Genomic DNA, 15697 nt, shown 5'->3' with positions numbered 1-15697 from the left:
GTAAGTAATCTAATCTAATCTTAATGTGGGGTTGTATGGGAATGGGCACATGACTGCAGGCCAGTTCCAGCCACTGCTCTGTATCAAGGTAGTGCCTTCAATGTGAAAACAAACACATCAGCTATGATCTGCTTGACTGACGGAGCAGAGTCGCTGAACTGAAGGGTCTCCTTCACTCAGTTCCCATGTTCATAAATTCACTTTGTGGAACTTGATATGGCACCAAGCCAAGAATGCAGTCTCGGGAGACATGAGAATGGGAATGCACGAAAGAAAAATGAGAATGATTTTAAAAGAGAAGTGGAGGTCTGGAGTCAGCCTTGAACAAAGACCATTGAGTTCATCGTGCATAGGAGTAAGGATTGGAGATCAGAGTGTAAGAGTGTGGTGCTGGAAAAGTGCAGCTGGTCAGGCAGCATCTGAGGAGCAGGTGCATCAACGTTTTGGTCATAAGGCCTTTAAAAATACGACTTGTGGACCGGAGAGGCTGAGAGAAAAATGGGAGGGTGGGTGGGGCTGGGGAATGGTAGCTAGGAATGCAATAGGTAGATGAAAGTGGGGGTGAAGGTGACAGGTCTGAGAGGAGGGTGGAGGAGATATGTGGGAAAGAAGGTGGGCAGGTAGAACCAGGTTCAAGAGGGTGGTGCTGGGTTGGAAGGTGGGGTAGGGTAGGGCAAGTGGGGAAACTGGTGAATTCCACATTGTTCCCTTGTGGTTGGAGAGTCCCAAGGTGGAAGAGGAGGCATTCTTCCTCCAGGCATTGGGTGGTTAGGGTTTGGTGATGGATGAGGCCCAGGACTTGCATGTCCTTGGTGGAGTCGGAGAGGGAGTTAGTGTTTAGCCACAAGGCAGTGGGAGTGGTTATTGTGGGTGTCCCAGAGATGTTCTCTGAAACAATCCGCAAGTTGACGTCCTGTCTTCCCAACGTAGAGGAGACCACATCAGATGCAGTAGATGGCATGTCTGTTGGATGCAGAAGGATCCTTTGGGGCCTTGGACGGAGGTGTGGGCACAGGTTTTGCATTTCTTGCGGTGGCAGGGGAAGGTACTAGGGGTGGAGGGTGGGTTGGTGGGGAGTGTGAACCTGACAGGGGAATGGCCTCTGAAACGCAGGTAGGGATGCAGAGGGAAATATGTCTCTGGTGATAGGTTGGTGACGATTCCCCACGGCAGATTCGCAGCTGATGATTAGCCACTGCCGGTTCACCACCAGCGTTTCTCCACTGGGGTAGTTTGACCTCTGGAGACTATTTGCCACCGGACATATATATATGCACGGATTGTTTTCCCTCCTGTCTGTTCTTTCATACTTCTCAGTCCCCTTTGTTTATACAACTACATGCTACATACTGATTAAAAGAAAAGGTAAAATAAATATTATTTTATTGGTTTATATACAAAAATGAGTTACAAACTTAAACCAGAAAAAGGAAATATATTTTTAAAATCTTTATATTGGCAGTAAAACCTCACATTCATATTAAACAATGAAATTTCAGTTCATTTGATAGTTATGCACTATTCCTCTAAGATATTCCAATCTCTCTGTATTCAAGAACAATTTTTTTTATTCTATTGTCTGCGTCTCTATACTTTTTTAGCTTTATTTGTGGTGGCCCCATTGTTCATGTCGTCAAAACTTAATACTTGAATCACTCTTGGGTAGTTTATCAAAAATATATATAAAACTATCGTGGTAAAACTTCTTATTTCCAAGTTTACTAATAATTTGTTTCCATATTAAAAATTCCTATTCCAAAAATACAAGCTTAAAAAAAAATCACCTGTAATGAAAATAAGTTGTTCCTGAAACAATGCAAACACTACCTTAACCAATATAATGGCATTTTTTTTATACCACCAATATTCAAAGTATGCTACTTGTGGTGGCAAATCATCTTCAGTGGCCAATGGGCGGTGTCTAATCGTTGGCGGTGATCTGCTGTGGCAAATGGTCCCATCCCACTGGTGTTTGGTTCTCAATTCAAGCCATTTAGCGTTATGTGACAAGTGATGGTTTTTCTAGTGGTGACCATGTCTCAGCAAAGAAGTTTTAAAAATAAAGTGTTGTTTTCCAAGCTGTGCACTGTCCTGATGTGGAACTATATCACCCTTCCTACATTGTCGCTGGGTCAAATTCCTGGAATTCCCTAACTGCTGTATGGGTGTTTCTACAGCACTTTAAGAAGGCAGCTCACCATCCTCTTCCCAAGGACAATCAAGGATGAGAAATAAATGCTGGCCGAGCAATTGGTGTCCGTATTTTTGTGAAAGCGTGTAGATAACTAAATAAATATGGACACTTCTGGGAGCCACACGGCAGCTCAAGCAGCAACAGTGTTCAAGAAAATGGAACCATAGCAGGGTCAAAGGAACAGATGAAGATGAATGTTGGTGATTGCTTGGAGACCAGAAGTGATTAAAATAACCAATGATGATCCTGAAAGACAAAAGAGAGGTTCAACAGGGAAAGAAATGTTTGCAGTTGGAGGGAATAATGGGATGGCAGAATAACAGGAATGTTGGGTAAACTCTATACATTAATGGACTCCTCTACACAGTCAAACAGTGTGGCCCTGGAAAAACACAGTTGGTCAGGCAGCATCCAAGGAGCAAGAGAATTCTGCTGTTTCTCCAGCCCATTGTCCTACCTTTTCTCTATACCCCTTGATCCCCTTACTAATCAAGAACCTCTCTGTCCTAAATATACTCAATGACTTGGCCTCCACAACCTTCTGTGGCAATACATTCCACAGATTCACCAACCACTGGCTGAAGAAATTCCTATTCATCTCAGTTCTAAAGGATTGTCCCTTCCCTCTGAGGTAACACCCTCACTCTTACTCTCTCCTGTTGGAAACATCTCCCCATCTACTCCGTCCAGACTACTCCGTATTCTATAAATTTCAATCAGATCTGTCCTCAGCCTTCTAAATTCCAAGTATAGAATTCCTGATGAAAGGCCCGAAATGTAGAATTTCCTGTTCCTTAGATGCTGCCTGACCTGCTGCGCTTTTCCAGCATCACATTTTCAGCACAGACTGGGAGTCCTCAGCTACTCCTCATATAACAAATCCTTCATCCCCAAGATAGTTCTTGTAAAAACATCTTTGGATCCTTTCTAAGGCCAGCACCTCCTCCTTTAGATATGGGCCAAGATAATCCAAATGCAGTCTGATAAAAGCTTTATGCAACCTCAGCACTAATATCTCTGCTTCTGGATTAGTGGTGCTGGAAAAGCACAGCAGTTCAGGCAGCATTCGAGGAGCAGTATAATCGACGTTTTGGGCAAAAGCCCTTCATCAGGAATACAGGCAGAGTGCCTGAAGGGGGGAGAGATAAATGAGAGGATGGTGAGGGTGGGGAGAAAGTAGCATCAAGAACAATAGATGAGTGGAGGAGGGGATGAAGGTGATAGGTCAGGGAGGAGGGTGGAGTGGATAGGTGGGAAAGGAGATAGGCAGGTAGGACAAGTCATGGGGACAGTGCTGAGCTGGAAGTTTGGAACTGGGGTGATGTGGGGGAAGGGGAAATGAGGAAGCTGTTGAAGTCCACATTGATGCCCTGGGGTTAAAGTGTTCCAAGCGGAAGATGAGGCGTTCTTCCTCCAGGCGTCTGGTGGTGAGGGAGCGGTGATGAAGGAGGCCCAGGACCTCCATGTCCTCGGCAGAGTGGGAGGGGGAGTTAAAATGTTGGGCCAAAGGGCGGTATGATTGATTGGTGCGGGTGTCCCAGAGATGTTCCCTAAAGCCCTCTGCTAGGAAGCGTCCAGTCTCCTCAATGTAGAGGAGACCACATCGGGAGCAACGGATACAATAAACGATATTGGTGGATGTGCAGGTAAAACTTTGATGGATGTGGAAGGCTCCTTTAGGGCCTTGGATGGAGGTGAGGGAGGAGGTGTGGGCGCAGGTTTTACAATTCCTGTGGTGGCAGGGGAAGGTGCCAGGACGGGAGGGTGGTTTGTTGGGGGGCGTGGACCTGACCAGGTAGTCATGGAGGGAACGGTCAGGAGTGGGGAGGGAAATATATCCCTAGTGGTGGGGTCCGTTTGGAGGTGGCGGAAATGTCAGTGGATGATTTGGTTTATGTGAAGGTTGGTAGGGTGGAAGGTGAGCACCAGGGGCATTCTGTCCTTGTTACGATTGGAGGATTGGGTTCTGAGGGCAGAGGTGCAGGATGTGGACGAGATGCGCTGGAGGGCATCTTTAATCACGTGGGAAGGGAAATTGCGGTCTAAAGTAGGAGGCCATCTGGTGTATTCTGTGGTGGAACTGGTCCTCCTGGGAGAAGATACGGCGGAGGTGGAGGAATTGGGAATACGGGATGGCATTTTTGCAGGAGGTAGGATAGGAAGAGGTGTAATCCAGGTAGCTGTGGGAGTCGGTGGGTTTGTAAAAAATGTCAAGTCAGTCGTCATTAAGGGAGATGGTGAGTCCAGGAAGGGGAGGGAGGTGTCAGAGATGGTCCAGGTAAAGTTAAGGTCAGGGTGGAATGTGTTGGTGAACTTGATGAATTGCTCAACCTCCTCGCGGGAGCACGAGGTGGCGCCGATGCAGTCATCAATGTAGCGGAGGAAGAGGTGGGGAGTGGTGTTGGTGTAATTACGGAAGATGGACTGTTCTACGTAGCAAACAAAGAGACAGGCATAGCTGGGGCCCATACAGGTGCCCATGGCTACCCCTTTGGTCTGGAGGAAATGGGAGGATTCGAAGGAGTAATTGTTAAGAGTGAGGACCAGTTCGGCCAAACGAATGAGAGTGTCATGGAAGGGTACTGGTGGAGACATCGAGAGAGGAAGGAACGGAGGGCTTGGAGGCCCTGGTCATGGCAGATGGAGGTGTATAGGGACTGGATATCCATGGTGAAGGATTGGGGGCTGGGGAAACAGAAGTCTTGGAGGAGGTGGAGGGCGTGGGTGGTGTCTCGAACATATTTTAACTAATATTTCTGCCTCTTGTATTCTTGCCACCTCAAAATTAATGCTAACATTGCATTTGCCTTCCTAACTGCCAACTGAACTTGCATATTAACCTTAGGAGAATCCTGAGCGAGCACTTCAAAGACCTTTTGTGCTTCAGATTTCCAAAGCCTATCCCCATTGTCAAAATAATCTACTCTTCCTAGTAAAGTGCATAACCACACACTTTCCCACATTGTATTCCATCTGCTACTTCCTAAAATGTCCAAGTCTTTGTGCAGCTTTTCAGTCTCAACACTACCTGTCTCCCCAACTATCTTTGTATCATTTGCAAACTCAGTAACAATGCCCTCATTCTGTCATCCAGACTGTTAATGCATCATTGTCGTCCCAACATTTGAACCCTGCGAAACTCCCTAGGCACCAGCTGCCATCCTGAAAAAGATCCTTTTACCTTTAAGCTCTGAAGTTTAAGAGGAACTCTAATGTAAATATTCAAAATTATGAGGAGTTTTGATGGAGTAGTAGGAAGAATCACAAAATTCTGAGTTAAATCAAATCCTTCATTAGAATAAGAATCATCCGCTGCATTTACCATTTCTTGTTTCCTTCTTTAACTCAAAGATTTTCTTTGGTCAAAACATATTGTCTCATTTCCCTGTTTCTTTGGAGTTTTTTAGATGCTGTCTCCTTTTCCATACAGATTGTGCTCCCCTCATCTTTTCACATTTTCCTCTGCTTTTCTTTCTCCTCAATTTCCACTTTTCTTTATCTTTCCCTTTCTCTTTGTCTTCTAACTCAAGTCTAACTGTATCCTGATTGTTCTAGCTGCGACATCTAGGGATTTAAGCAGGATTTCATGATTCCCATTTTCTAAATCTAAGTACCGGATAATCACTCTAAGCATCTCTTCCTTACGAAATCCTGCTTTAACTGATAAGTTTATCTCTTAACTATCAGCTTAACTTGTCAAAGATTTCAAAGAATCCACTCTTATATCTGCTGATTCCAGAAATCTTTGCAACTTCAAAGCCATTTTCAAAATCTCTGCAATAAACCTCAGCCCAACACAGCCATCCCATGTCCAGACCTCGATGAATCTATTTCTTTAAAAGAGATTCAGATTTCTTTTAAATTCAATGAACTCAGATCATGCTAATGTTGTGGTGGGATAAAGTAAACAAGGATATTTGGCTGAGTCAGCTGAAATAAAAGGGGTGTTTGGAGCAATGGAGTATGTTTGCAAATAGAATCCATCCTCTATTTTAATATTTTCCACACTGAGCTGCCAAATCACCCTGAATTATAGTTAGTCAAACTGTGAACTAATCTCAACATCAATACGTGTCCAAATAACATCAGCCATTACGTGGATGCCACCATGGAGGTATTGTATCACACTGGTATTGAATTAGACATCTAGTGGCTTGAACTAACTGGAAATATGAGTTCAAATCCCACCACCACAAGTATGTTTAATTCATTAATAAATGTAACATAAAATGTTCCAGGTTTCATTAATAATGATCATGAAAATACCCCATTCAAAGTGGAGGTAATCTGGCACTCTCACCAGGTCTTGCCTATGCTTAATTCTTACAAACGACCTCTGAAATGACAACAAGCCCATCAATTATATCCAACCACATCAGTAAAAACATCATGCCTGTGTTCTTGCCACAAGGACTACAACAGTTTGAGAAGGCAACTCACATTCTTCAGGGCAAGTAGGGCCAGAAAAGAAGTGGGCTATTTGGTTCTACCATTGAATGAGATTATTGCTGATCTAATGACCGTCAACTATCTTTCCCCCCATAACCCTGATCCCATTACTGATTACAAATCTGTCTACCTCAGCCTTGGCTATATTTAATGCCTCAGGCTCGACTGCTCTCTGCAGTAACATTCACTACTCTAGATGATTCTCTCTGGTCCTTGTCTCTTCTACAACCTCTCTGCATCTGTCCTCTCAAAGCTCCCAAGGGATGGAACCAAATGCTGGCCCAGCCAGGGAAGCTCAACAGGTCCCAAGAATGAATCAAAAATAAATGCTACTCCCAGGGCCTGTTCAAGAGAGAAAATACAGTGTCCTTAGTGAGTGACCATGAGAAACAGGAGCAGGAGTAAGAAATCAATTAGAAAAGCAAAAAGGGGGCATGAAAAAAAGATTTGCAAAGAGAAATAAGGAGAATCCTATGATATTTTATAAATACATTAAAGGGAAGAGGTTAATGAAGGAAAGAGTAAGGCTCATTAGGGACCCGGGGCCAAACTGTGTGTGAAGTCGCAGGATATTGAAATGAATACCTCTCGTCATTCTTCACATTGGCAAAGGAGGGCATAGGTACAGAATTCAGGGAAACGGACTGTGAGGAACTTGCACGGTTTGACATAGGAATTAGAGGCTCTGTCAGGCTTAAAAATGGACAAATTCTCTGGTCCAGATGATTTGCATTCAAGGCTGCAGTGGGAAGCGAGGCAGGAAGTTGCAGGGGCTCTGACACAAATGTTTAATTCCTCTCTGGCCATCGGGGTAAGTGACAGAGGACTGAAGGATGGCTCCACTTTTCAAGAAGGCTGATTGAGATGAATTAGAAAGTTACAGACCAGTGAATCTCATGTCAGTGGTAGGAAAACTATTGGAAAAAAATCTGAAGGAACGAATTAATACCCACTTGAAAGGCTTTTCTGTGCTTTCCCCAGAACACGATTCCCGACTGATCTCTGCCTCAATTAGACTCAAGAAATCTGTCCCCACACCTCTCTGTGGCAAGGAGTGCCTTCTGCGAGAGGAAATTCCTCCTCATCTCAGTCTTAACCTGGGTTCCTGTTCGTACACTTTGTGCACACCTCACACTAAGGATTTTACTGTTAAAACTCTCTCTGCTCCTAGATAGAGTTTTTTTTACACATCCTTATGTCACATGTTTGCCGATTCCTTATTTCTTCTCTGCATTTTACTTGACAGTTGTCTCCAGATCCCTCCCTCATTCCATCCTGATAGTAGTCAGGATTTGGAGATGCCGGTGTTGGACTGGGGTGTACAAAGTTTAAAAAAATCACACAACACCAGGTTATAGTCCAACAGGTTTATTTGGAAGCGCAAGCTTTCGGAGCGACGCTCCTTCATCAGGTGATTGTGGAGGGCTCGATCTTTAACACAGAATTTATAGCAAATATTTACAGTGTGATGTAACTGAAATTATACATTGAAAAATTGATTGTCTGTTAAGCCTTTCATCTGTTAGAATACAGTGATAGTTTCACTTCTTTCATGTGTAAATCACAAAACCCTTTTTTTAAAAATTGCATTCTCGGGTTAGCTGTTAACAATGGTGATAGCTAGACAATATGTTGAAGGTGTTAGCCCCCTGTGTTCTCTGTCTATGCCCTGATGTTTAGATTGATTCTAATCTAAAATGTGAGATAACAGAGTTTTACATAAATTCATGCAGTTTTTGAGCAAAGTACAATGTAACTCTGCAAGTACAAATTCACCCCACAAAATATATGTGAGCATGTGGCTTTTTGTCTGTCTGTGTGTGCGTGTCTGTCTGGGGTGGGGGTTGGCAACCTGATGAAGGAGCGTCGCTCCGAAAGCTAGTGTGCTTCCAATGAAACCAGTTGGACTATAACCTGGTGTTGTGTGATTTTTACCTTTGTCCATCCCTATAGGCCGCTTCTCTACTGTAACTACTTTTGCAATAATTTATTCATCAGTTTCTGTCTTCCGTTGGCTCCTGAACCCTGCACACCCGCTGCTCCATGATTTACTCTGGAATGCAATCGTCTTACGATCATTAACTGGCTTCGTTTGAAGCTTTCATATCATTTAAAGAGCTGAATTGGTTCTTGTGAATGTTGATTTTTCACCAATCTCCCTGCTCCAGCCCAGAATTACACACTAGAAATATAAGCTAATATGACTGAGTAGAAATGGTTTGCACATGTGCTTCATTCCGGAATGCGGCTCAGAATGAAATCCAGACTTCCCAATCACTGAACTCGCAAAATTCCCGAACAGAGAGATGGACTGGTTTCTGTCGCCTCCAAAGGACGTTGAGACTTAAAGAGCAGGCCTCTTGGTCTCTGTGCCCTTCCAACCCTCACCCGCATTTGCTACCCCCCCCCCCCCCACCAGCTGTAAGACTGAAACGGGAAAGCTAACTTTCCAAAGCGGAAAAGCACACAACTTTGTCTACCCAATCCAACACCGGCATCTCCAAATCATTTCCAAAGCGGGGCAGCGTTAATGCAGGAACATGCTGCTGCTAAAATGGTGCAAGTCAAATCTGATGCGTTTCCTGATCGGCTTGAACGTTTGGCTGTGTGTGTGTGTGAGATGAATGTTTGGGTTGGTGTGTGTGTGTGTGTGTGTGTGTGTGAGAGAGAGGTGAATGTTTGGGTTTGTGTGTGTGTGAGAGGTGAATGTTTGGGTGTGTGTGTGTGTGTGAGAGAGAGATGAATGTTCGGGTTGGTGTGTGTGTGAGAGAGAGAGGTGAATGTTTGGGTTTTTGTGTGTGAGAGAGAGGTGAATGTTTGGGTTGGTGTGTGTGTGTGAGAGAGGTGAATGTTTGGGTTGGTGTGTGTGTGTGTGAGAGAGAGGTGAATGTTTGTGTGTGTGTGTGTGAGAGAGAGGTGAATGTTTGGGTTGGTGTGTGTGTGTGAGAGAGAGGTGAATGTTTGGGTGTGTGTGTGTGAGAGAGAGGTGAATGTTTGTGTGTGTGTGTGTATGTGTGAGAGAGAGAGGTGAATGTTTGGGTGTGTGTGTGTGAGAGAGAGGTGAATGTTTGGGTTGGTGTGTGTGTGTGAGAGAGAGGTGAATGTTTGGGTGTGTGTGTGTGAGAGAGAGGTGAATGTTTGTGTGTGTGTGTGTATGTGTGTGAGAGAGAGGTGAATGTTTGGGTTTTTGTGTGTGAGAGAGAGGTGAATGTTTGGGTTGGTGTGTGTGTGTGAGAGAGGTGAATGTTTGGGTTGGTGTGTGTGTGTGTGAGAGAGAGGTGAATGTTTGTGTGTGTGTGTGTGAGAGAGAGGTGAATGTTTGGGTTGGTGTGTGTGTGTGAGAGAGAGGTGAATGTTTGGGTGTGTGTGTGTGAGAGAGAGGTGAATGTTTGTGTGTGTGTGTGTATGTGTGAGAGAGAGAGGTGAATGTTTGGGTGTGTGTGTGTGAGAGAGAGGTGAATGTTTGTGTGTGTGTGTGTGTATGTGTGAGAGAGAGAGGTGAATGTTTGGGTGTGTGTGTGTGAGAGAGAGGTGAATGTTTGTGTGTGTGTGTGTGTATGTGTGAGAGAGAGAGGTGAATGTTTGGGTTGGTGTGTGTGTGTGAGAGAGAGAGGTGAATGTTTGGGTTGGTGTGTGTGTGTGTGAGAGAGAGGTGAATGTTTGTGTGTGTGTGTGTGAGAGAGAGGTGAATGTTTGGGTTGGTGTGTGTGTGTGAGAGAGAGGTGAATGTGTGTGTGTGTGTGTGAGAGAGAGGTGAATGTTTGGGTTGGTGTGTGTGTGTGTGTGTGAGAGAGAGATGAATGTTTGGGTTGGTGTGTGTGTGTGCCTGTGGTATACGTTTGGTTTTGTGGCTGACGGTTCACAGCAGTGCCCAGTTCTGTGACTGGCTCCAGCTGGCTTCGCTGGCCCACCGGCTACCCTCTGGCTTTCCTGCAAACTGCAGCTTTCTCTGACATTCAGCCCCATCCCCCTCGCCCGGGGCCAGTTCTCATCTTTTCACCGCTTCACAATCATAAATCAAAATCCGCGCACACCCAGCCCCTGTACAATAACCCCACATCCTACTTCCGGTATAAAATCCTCCCTCTCATATTCTCAAACTCATCCCGTGCACAAAGTCTCCTCTCCTCTCCCCACTCCTATACTGTACCCAAGCCGCTCCCCCTCACACCCAACCCCTTTATAAAACCCACACTCTCCACCTCCCTCATTCAGGAGATGGGCGTTATTCTCATTGGGTGAAGTTGCCAATTTGTTTGGCCGGTGGAGCAGAAAATTCCCTTTTCTTTCTTCAGGATCCGGGTTTTCCTGCAGATTAAGAGAGTCAGGCTCTGGGACGTGGGGAGTAGAGCGAGGAGGAACATTTGTATCAAATTTCAATTGTTACTCAGTGACTGTATCCGGAATGTATCTGTTTTTTGTTACATTGTTGACTTATGGAGCACGTGGTTCCATGGTGTAATGGTTAGCACTCTGGACTCTGAATCCAGCGATCCGAGTTCAAATCTCGGTGGAACCTTGTGTGCTTTTTATTCGGTTTAAATCTACATTGCACTTTCCCACTGCGAATACTGTAATCCGCAAACCATGAAGTGAAGCTTAGTTCTAATTTAAAATAAAACCTTAATAAGATAGCCTATGCTCTTAGCTCGTAAGAGAGATCATTATCTCTAGAAATTAAGAATGTACTCGAACACGGAAAGATGTTGTGAAACTTGAAAGGGTTCAGAAAAGATTTACAAGGATGTTGCCAAAGTTGTAGGATTTGAGCTATGGGGAGAGACTGAACAGGCTGGGGCTGTTTTCCCTGGAGCGTCGGAGGCTGAGGAGTGACCTTATGGAGGTTTACAAAATCATGAGGGGCATCGATAGGATAGACAAAGTCTTTTCCCTTGGGTCAGGGAGTCTAGAACTAGAGGGCATAAGTTTAGGGTGAGACGGGAAAGATATAAAAGGGACCTAAAGGGGCAACGTTTTCATGCAGAGGGTGGTATATGTATGGAATGAGCTGCCAGAGGAAGTGGTGGAGGCTGGTACAATTACAATGTTTAAGAGGCATTTGGATGGGTACATGAATAGGAAGGGTTTGGAGGGATATGGGCTGGGTACTGGCAGGGTGGGACTAGATTGAGTTGGGATATCTGGTTGGCATGGATGGCTTGGACCGAAGAGTTTATTTCCATGCTGTACATCTCTATGACTCTATGTGAAAAGATGAGAAAAAGACGATTATTAATTCCATGATTCACCTCTTTGGGATAATCTTTGTAAATCTCATCTTAACAAGGTACATTGCACAGAATTGACAGGAGTGGGCTATTCAACGATTGACTCATTTGTAAGGGCTTTTCTAATGGTTCCCTTCACCTCTTTCCTGTACTCATGCAAATTTGCTCTGATACAGTATTTCTCCAATCCCCTTGGGTAAAAAAAACACTATTCAATCTGCAGTCATTTCAGGTCATAGAGTCGTAGATTAGATTCCCTACAGTGTGGAAATAGGCCCTTTGGCCCAACCAGTCCACACCGACCTTCCGAAGTGTAACCCCATCCCTGTCCCATTTCCCTCTGACTAATGCACCTAAAACAATGGGCAATTTAGCATGGCCAGTTCACCTGACCCACACATCTTTGGACTGTGGGAGGAAACTGGAGCAAACCCACACAGACACGGGGAGGATATGCAAACTCCACACAGTCACCCGAGGCTGGAATTGTACCTGGGCTCCTGGTGCTGTGAGGCAGCAGTACAGCACAGAAACAGACTCTTCGTTCCAACTCGTCCATTCTGACCAGAATTCCTAACCTAATCTAGTCCCATTTGCCAGCACTTGGCTCATATTCCTCTAAACCTTTCCTATTCATATACCCATCCAGATACCTTTTTAATGCCGTAGTTGTATCAGCCTCCACCACTTCTTGGCAGCTCGTTTCATACACTCTGCTTGAACATGGTGCCCCTTAGGTCCCTTTTGAATCTTTCTACTCTCACCCTAAACATACGCCCTCTAGTTCTGCACTCCCCCCACCCCATCCATTATAACTCATTTTGCAAAGTAAAATTCACTCATCTCTGGTTAATAATTATTCCTGGATTTAGGATTTAGGTATGTGTGTGTCTGTCTGTCTTTGGGGAGGGTGGAATTGGAAGAGGGGGGAGGAAGGAACTTGGTTAGATCTAACAAACAATAAGGTTTACCATAACAATTATCAGTGCATTCCATTGGACAAAGATACAATGGAACAAGTTTAAAAGGAAATTACCAAGTACAAAAGTTAAGGGGTGCAGTGGGGTGGGGTGGGGGTTACAAACCTAACACAGACTGGGACAGTAAAGATGTAAGAAGGAGGAGGAGGAGGAGAAGCATTTTTGAAGTGTTTTCAGGAGAATATTCAAGGTATGTTGTCCTGGAAATTAAATTGACTTGACTCAACTATTAACAAGAGCAAAGAAAGGAGCTTTATTTACATTCTGCAGAATTGACCCCAGTACATTCAGCTGGATGCCTCAAAGTAAAGGGGAATCTGAGCATTGTTCAGATACTTGCCTTATACTGTTTCTTATCACGTTCTCAAGGGCAAAGACTGGGAAAACTCAAGTTGTTATCCTCTCATCCCCTGGTCTTGGACACAACAGTGCTTCAGCTTTCACTGAGTTCGACTATTGCAAGTTCGAGTTGAATGTTTACAAAATTCAAACAGAGACAAGCTGGCTGCAAACCTCATCAAAGTATTGTTTACAAAGCTCAGCATTACATTTAGAAAAACATTCTCTTTCAAATTTCACAGTCAATGGATAATTTTCCATGACATATGTTTCGAGCACCTAAAAGATAGGAGAGACTGCCAGATAAGACTCCGAGAAGTGATAGGTCAAGTATCATTTAGGGAACATTTAGGAAAAAGTGATAATAATATAAGGTTAGACTAGCTAGGAGAAGCAATACTGAGGAGAAAAATAAGCTGAGCATCAAATTCCAGGTGCTATGATACAGAAGCCACCGACAATAGAGAGATACCTGGTTTCATCACACAACCTTTCATCATTTCCTGATGAAGGGCTTATGCCCGAAACGTCGAATTTCCTGCTCCTTGGATGCTGCCTGACCTGCTGCGCTTTTCCAGCAACACATTTTCAGCTTCATCACCCACTACTGCTGCTATTGGTCCCCTACATGTCAATCCTCACCAAGCTCCGCTTTCCTACGCCAATTGGAAAGCTCTTAATTTCTGATTGATCAATAATCAAGAATCATCCAAACAGCTTTTTTATTCCCTTGTGTTTTTAAAAAAACAACGAAAGTATTCAAAGGATTTTGTTTAAAACAAACAGTTTTCCCAGGAATTTAGCTTCAATTCTTGGAGATTCCATAGCCATCCTGGATGATTGACCACACTGTGTGTAAGCCCATGTAACCAGCAAGTTGGGACTAAGTTAGTAGAAGGTGGTGCAGCAGAAATGAAGGAGGGAGGGAGGAGAGAAACAATATCAGCCCGTCTCTCCCAATCATTTGGGTCATTGATTATTGGGTTATTGATCTCATACCAAGAGAGGTAAGAAATGGCATAGAGAAAAATTACAGAACTGAAAACTCAGTTTTTAGATTTATTAGATTAGATTAGACTCCCTACAGTGTGGAATCAGGACCTTCAGCCCAACAAGTCCACACCGACCCTCCGAAGAGTAACCCACCCAGACCCATTCCCCTACATTTACCCCTGACTAATGCACCTAACACCACGGGCAATTTAGCAAGGCCAATTCACCTAACCTGCACATCTTTGGACTGTGGGAGGAAATCGGAACACCCGAAGGAAACCCGCTGTGTCAACTATGTCAAAATCTTCCTGGATCAGTGGTGCTGGAAGAGCACAGCAGTTCAGGCAGCATCCAAAGTGCAGCGAAATCGACGTTTCGGGCAAAAGCCCTTCATAGAACATAGAACATAGAACATAGAAGGATACAGCGCAGTACAGGCCCTTCGGCCCTCGATGTTGCGCCGACCGAATCCTACCTAACCTATACTAGCCCAATAACTTCCAAATGCCTATCCAATGCCCGCTTAAATGACCATAAAGAAGGAGAGTTCACCACTGATACGGGCAGGGCATTCCATGAACTCACAACCCGCTGTGTGAAGAATCTACCCCTAACATCTGTCCTATACCTACCACCCCTTAATTTAAAGCTATGTCCCCTAGTAACACCTGACTCCATTAGCGGTAAAAGGTTCTTAGTATCTACCCTATCTAAACCCCTAATCATCTTATACACTTCTATCAGATCTCCCCTAAACCTTCTCTTCTCCAATGAGAACAGCCCCAAGTGCCTCAGCCTTTCCTCATAAGATTTTTCTACCATTCCAGGCAACATCCTGGTAAACCTCCTCTGCACTCGTTCTAAAGCTTCCACATCCTTCCTATAGTATGGCGACCAAAACTGCACACAATACTCCAGATGAGGCCGCACCAGAGTCTTATACAACTGCAACATGACCTCAGGACTCCGGAACTCAATTCCTCTGCCAATAAAGCCCAGTACACCATATGCCTTCCTCACAGCACTATTTACCTGGGTGGCAACTTTCAGAGATCTGTGTACATGGACACCAAGATCCCTCTGCTCATCCCTCTGCTTCATTAGGAATTTGCCATTTTGTAAATATGTTGCAAAAATAAGAGCGTACAAATCAGGTAGAAATCAGAAATATACACAAACCTAAACCCACAATGGGTTTAATCGGACTTTGAGAATTTTATCCACCAATTAATATAGTTTATTTTGAGCTAATGATTACGTTTCTTCGCAGTCCTTGGTCCAAGTTTGGAATCCTTACTAGCATTGGATTCCGCAGGTCTGAACACCAAAATCTCCATTCTTCACGTTGGTTTCTTTGACGTGGGAGCACATTCCGGATCCACCTCATTCTATCCTTACATTATCTCTTCTACACAGTAACAAAGTGCAAGAGGCTACCTGATCTTTATTTCCAAAATTTGGTTACATTAAGGTAAATTATAACATCCCTTCAATTGCTACCGACAAGATTGACG

The 15697-nt window shown here is 44.3% G+C and overlaps 1 non-coding gene across 1 annotated transcript; it reads left to right on the top strand.

Moving 5' to 3' along the window:
* The first annotated feature begins 11090 nt into the window (after nt 1–11090).
* Nucleotides 11091–11162, top strand: trnaq-cug (transfer RNA glutamine (anticodon CUG)). The gene has a single exon. It is a non-coding gene; the product is annotated as a tRNA-Gln (tRNA).
* Nucleotides 11163–15697: the final 4535 nt, after the last annotated feature.

This window comes from Hemiscyllium ocellatum, chromosome 33 (assembly GCF_020745735.1).
Source record: "Hemiscyllium ocellatum isolate sHemOce1 chromosome 33, sHemOce1.pat.X.cur, whole genome shotgun sequence".
NCBI lineage: Eukaryota > Metazoa > Chordata > Chondrichthyes > Orectolobiformes > Hemiscylliidae > Hemiscyllium > Hemiscyllium ocellatum.
Note: the sequence above shows the minus strand (reverse complement) of the source record. Positions and strands in the feature narration are given on the sequence as shown.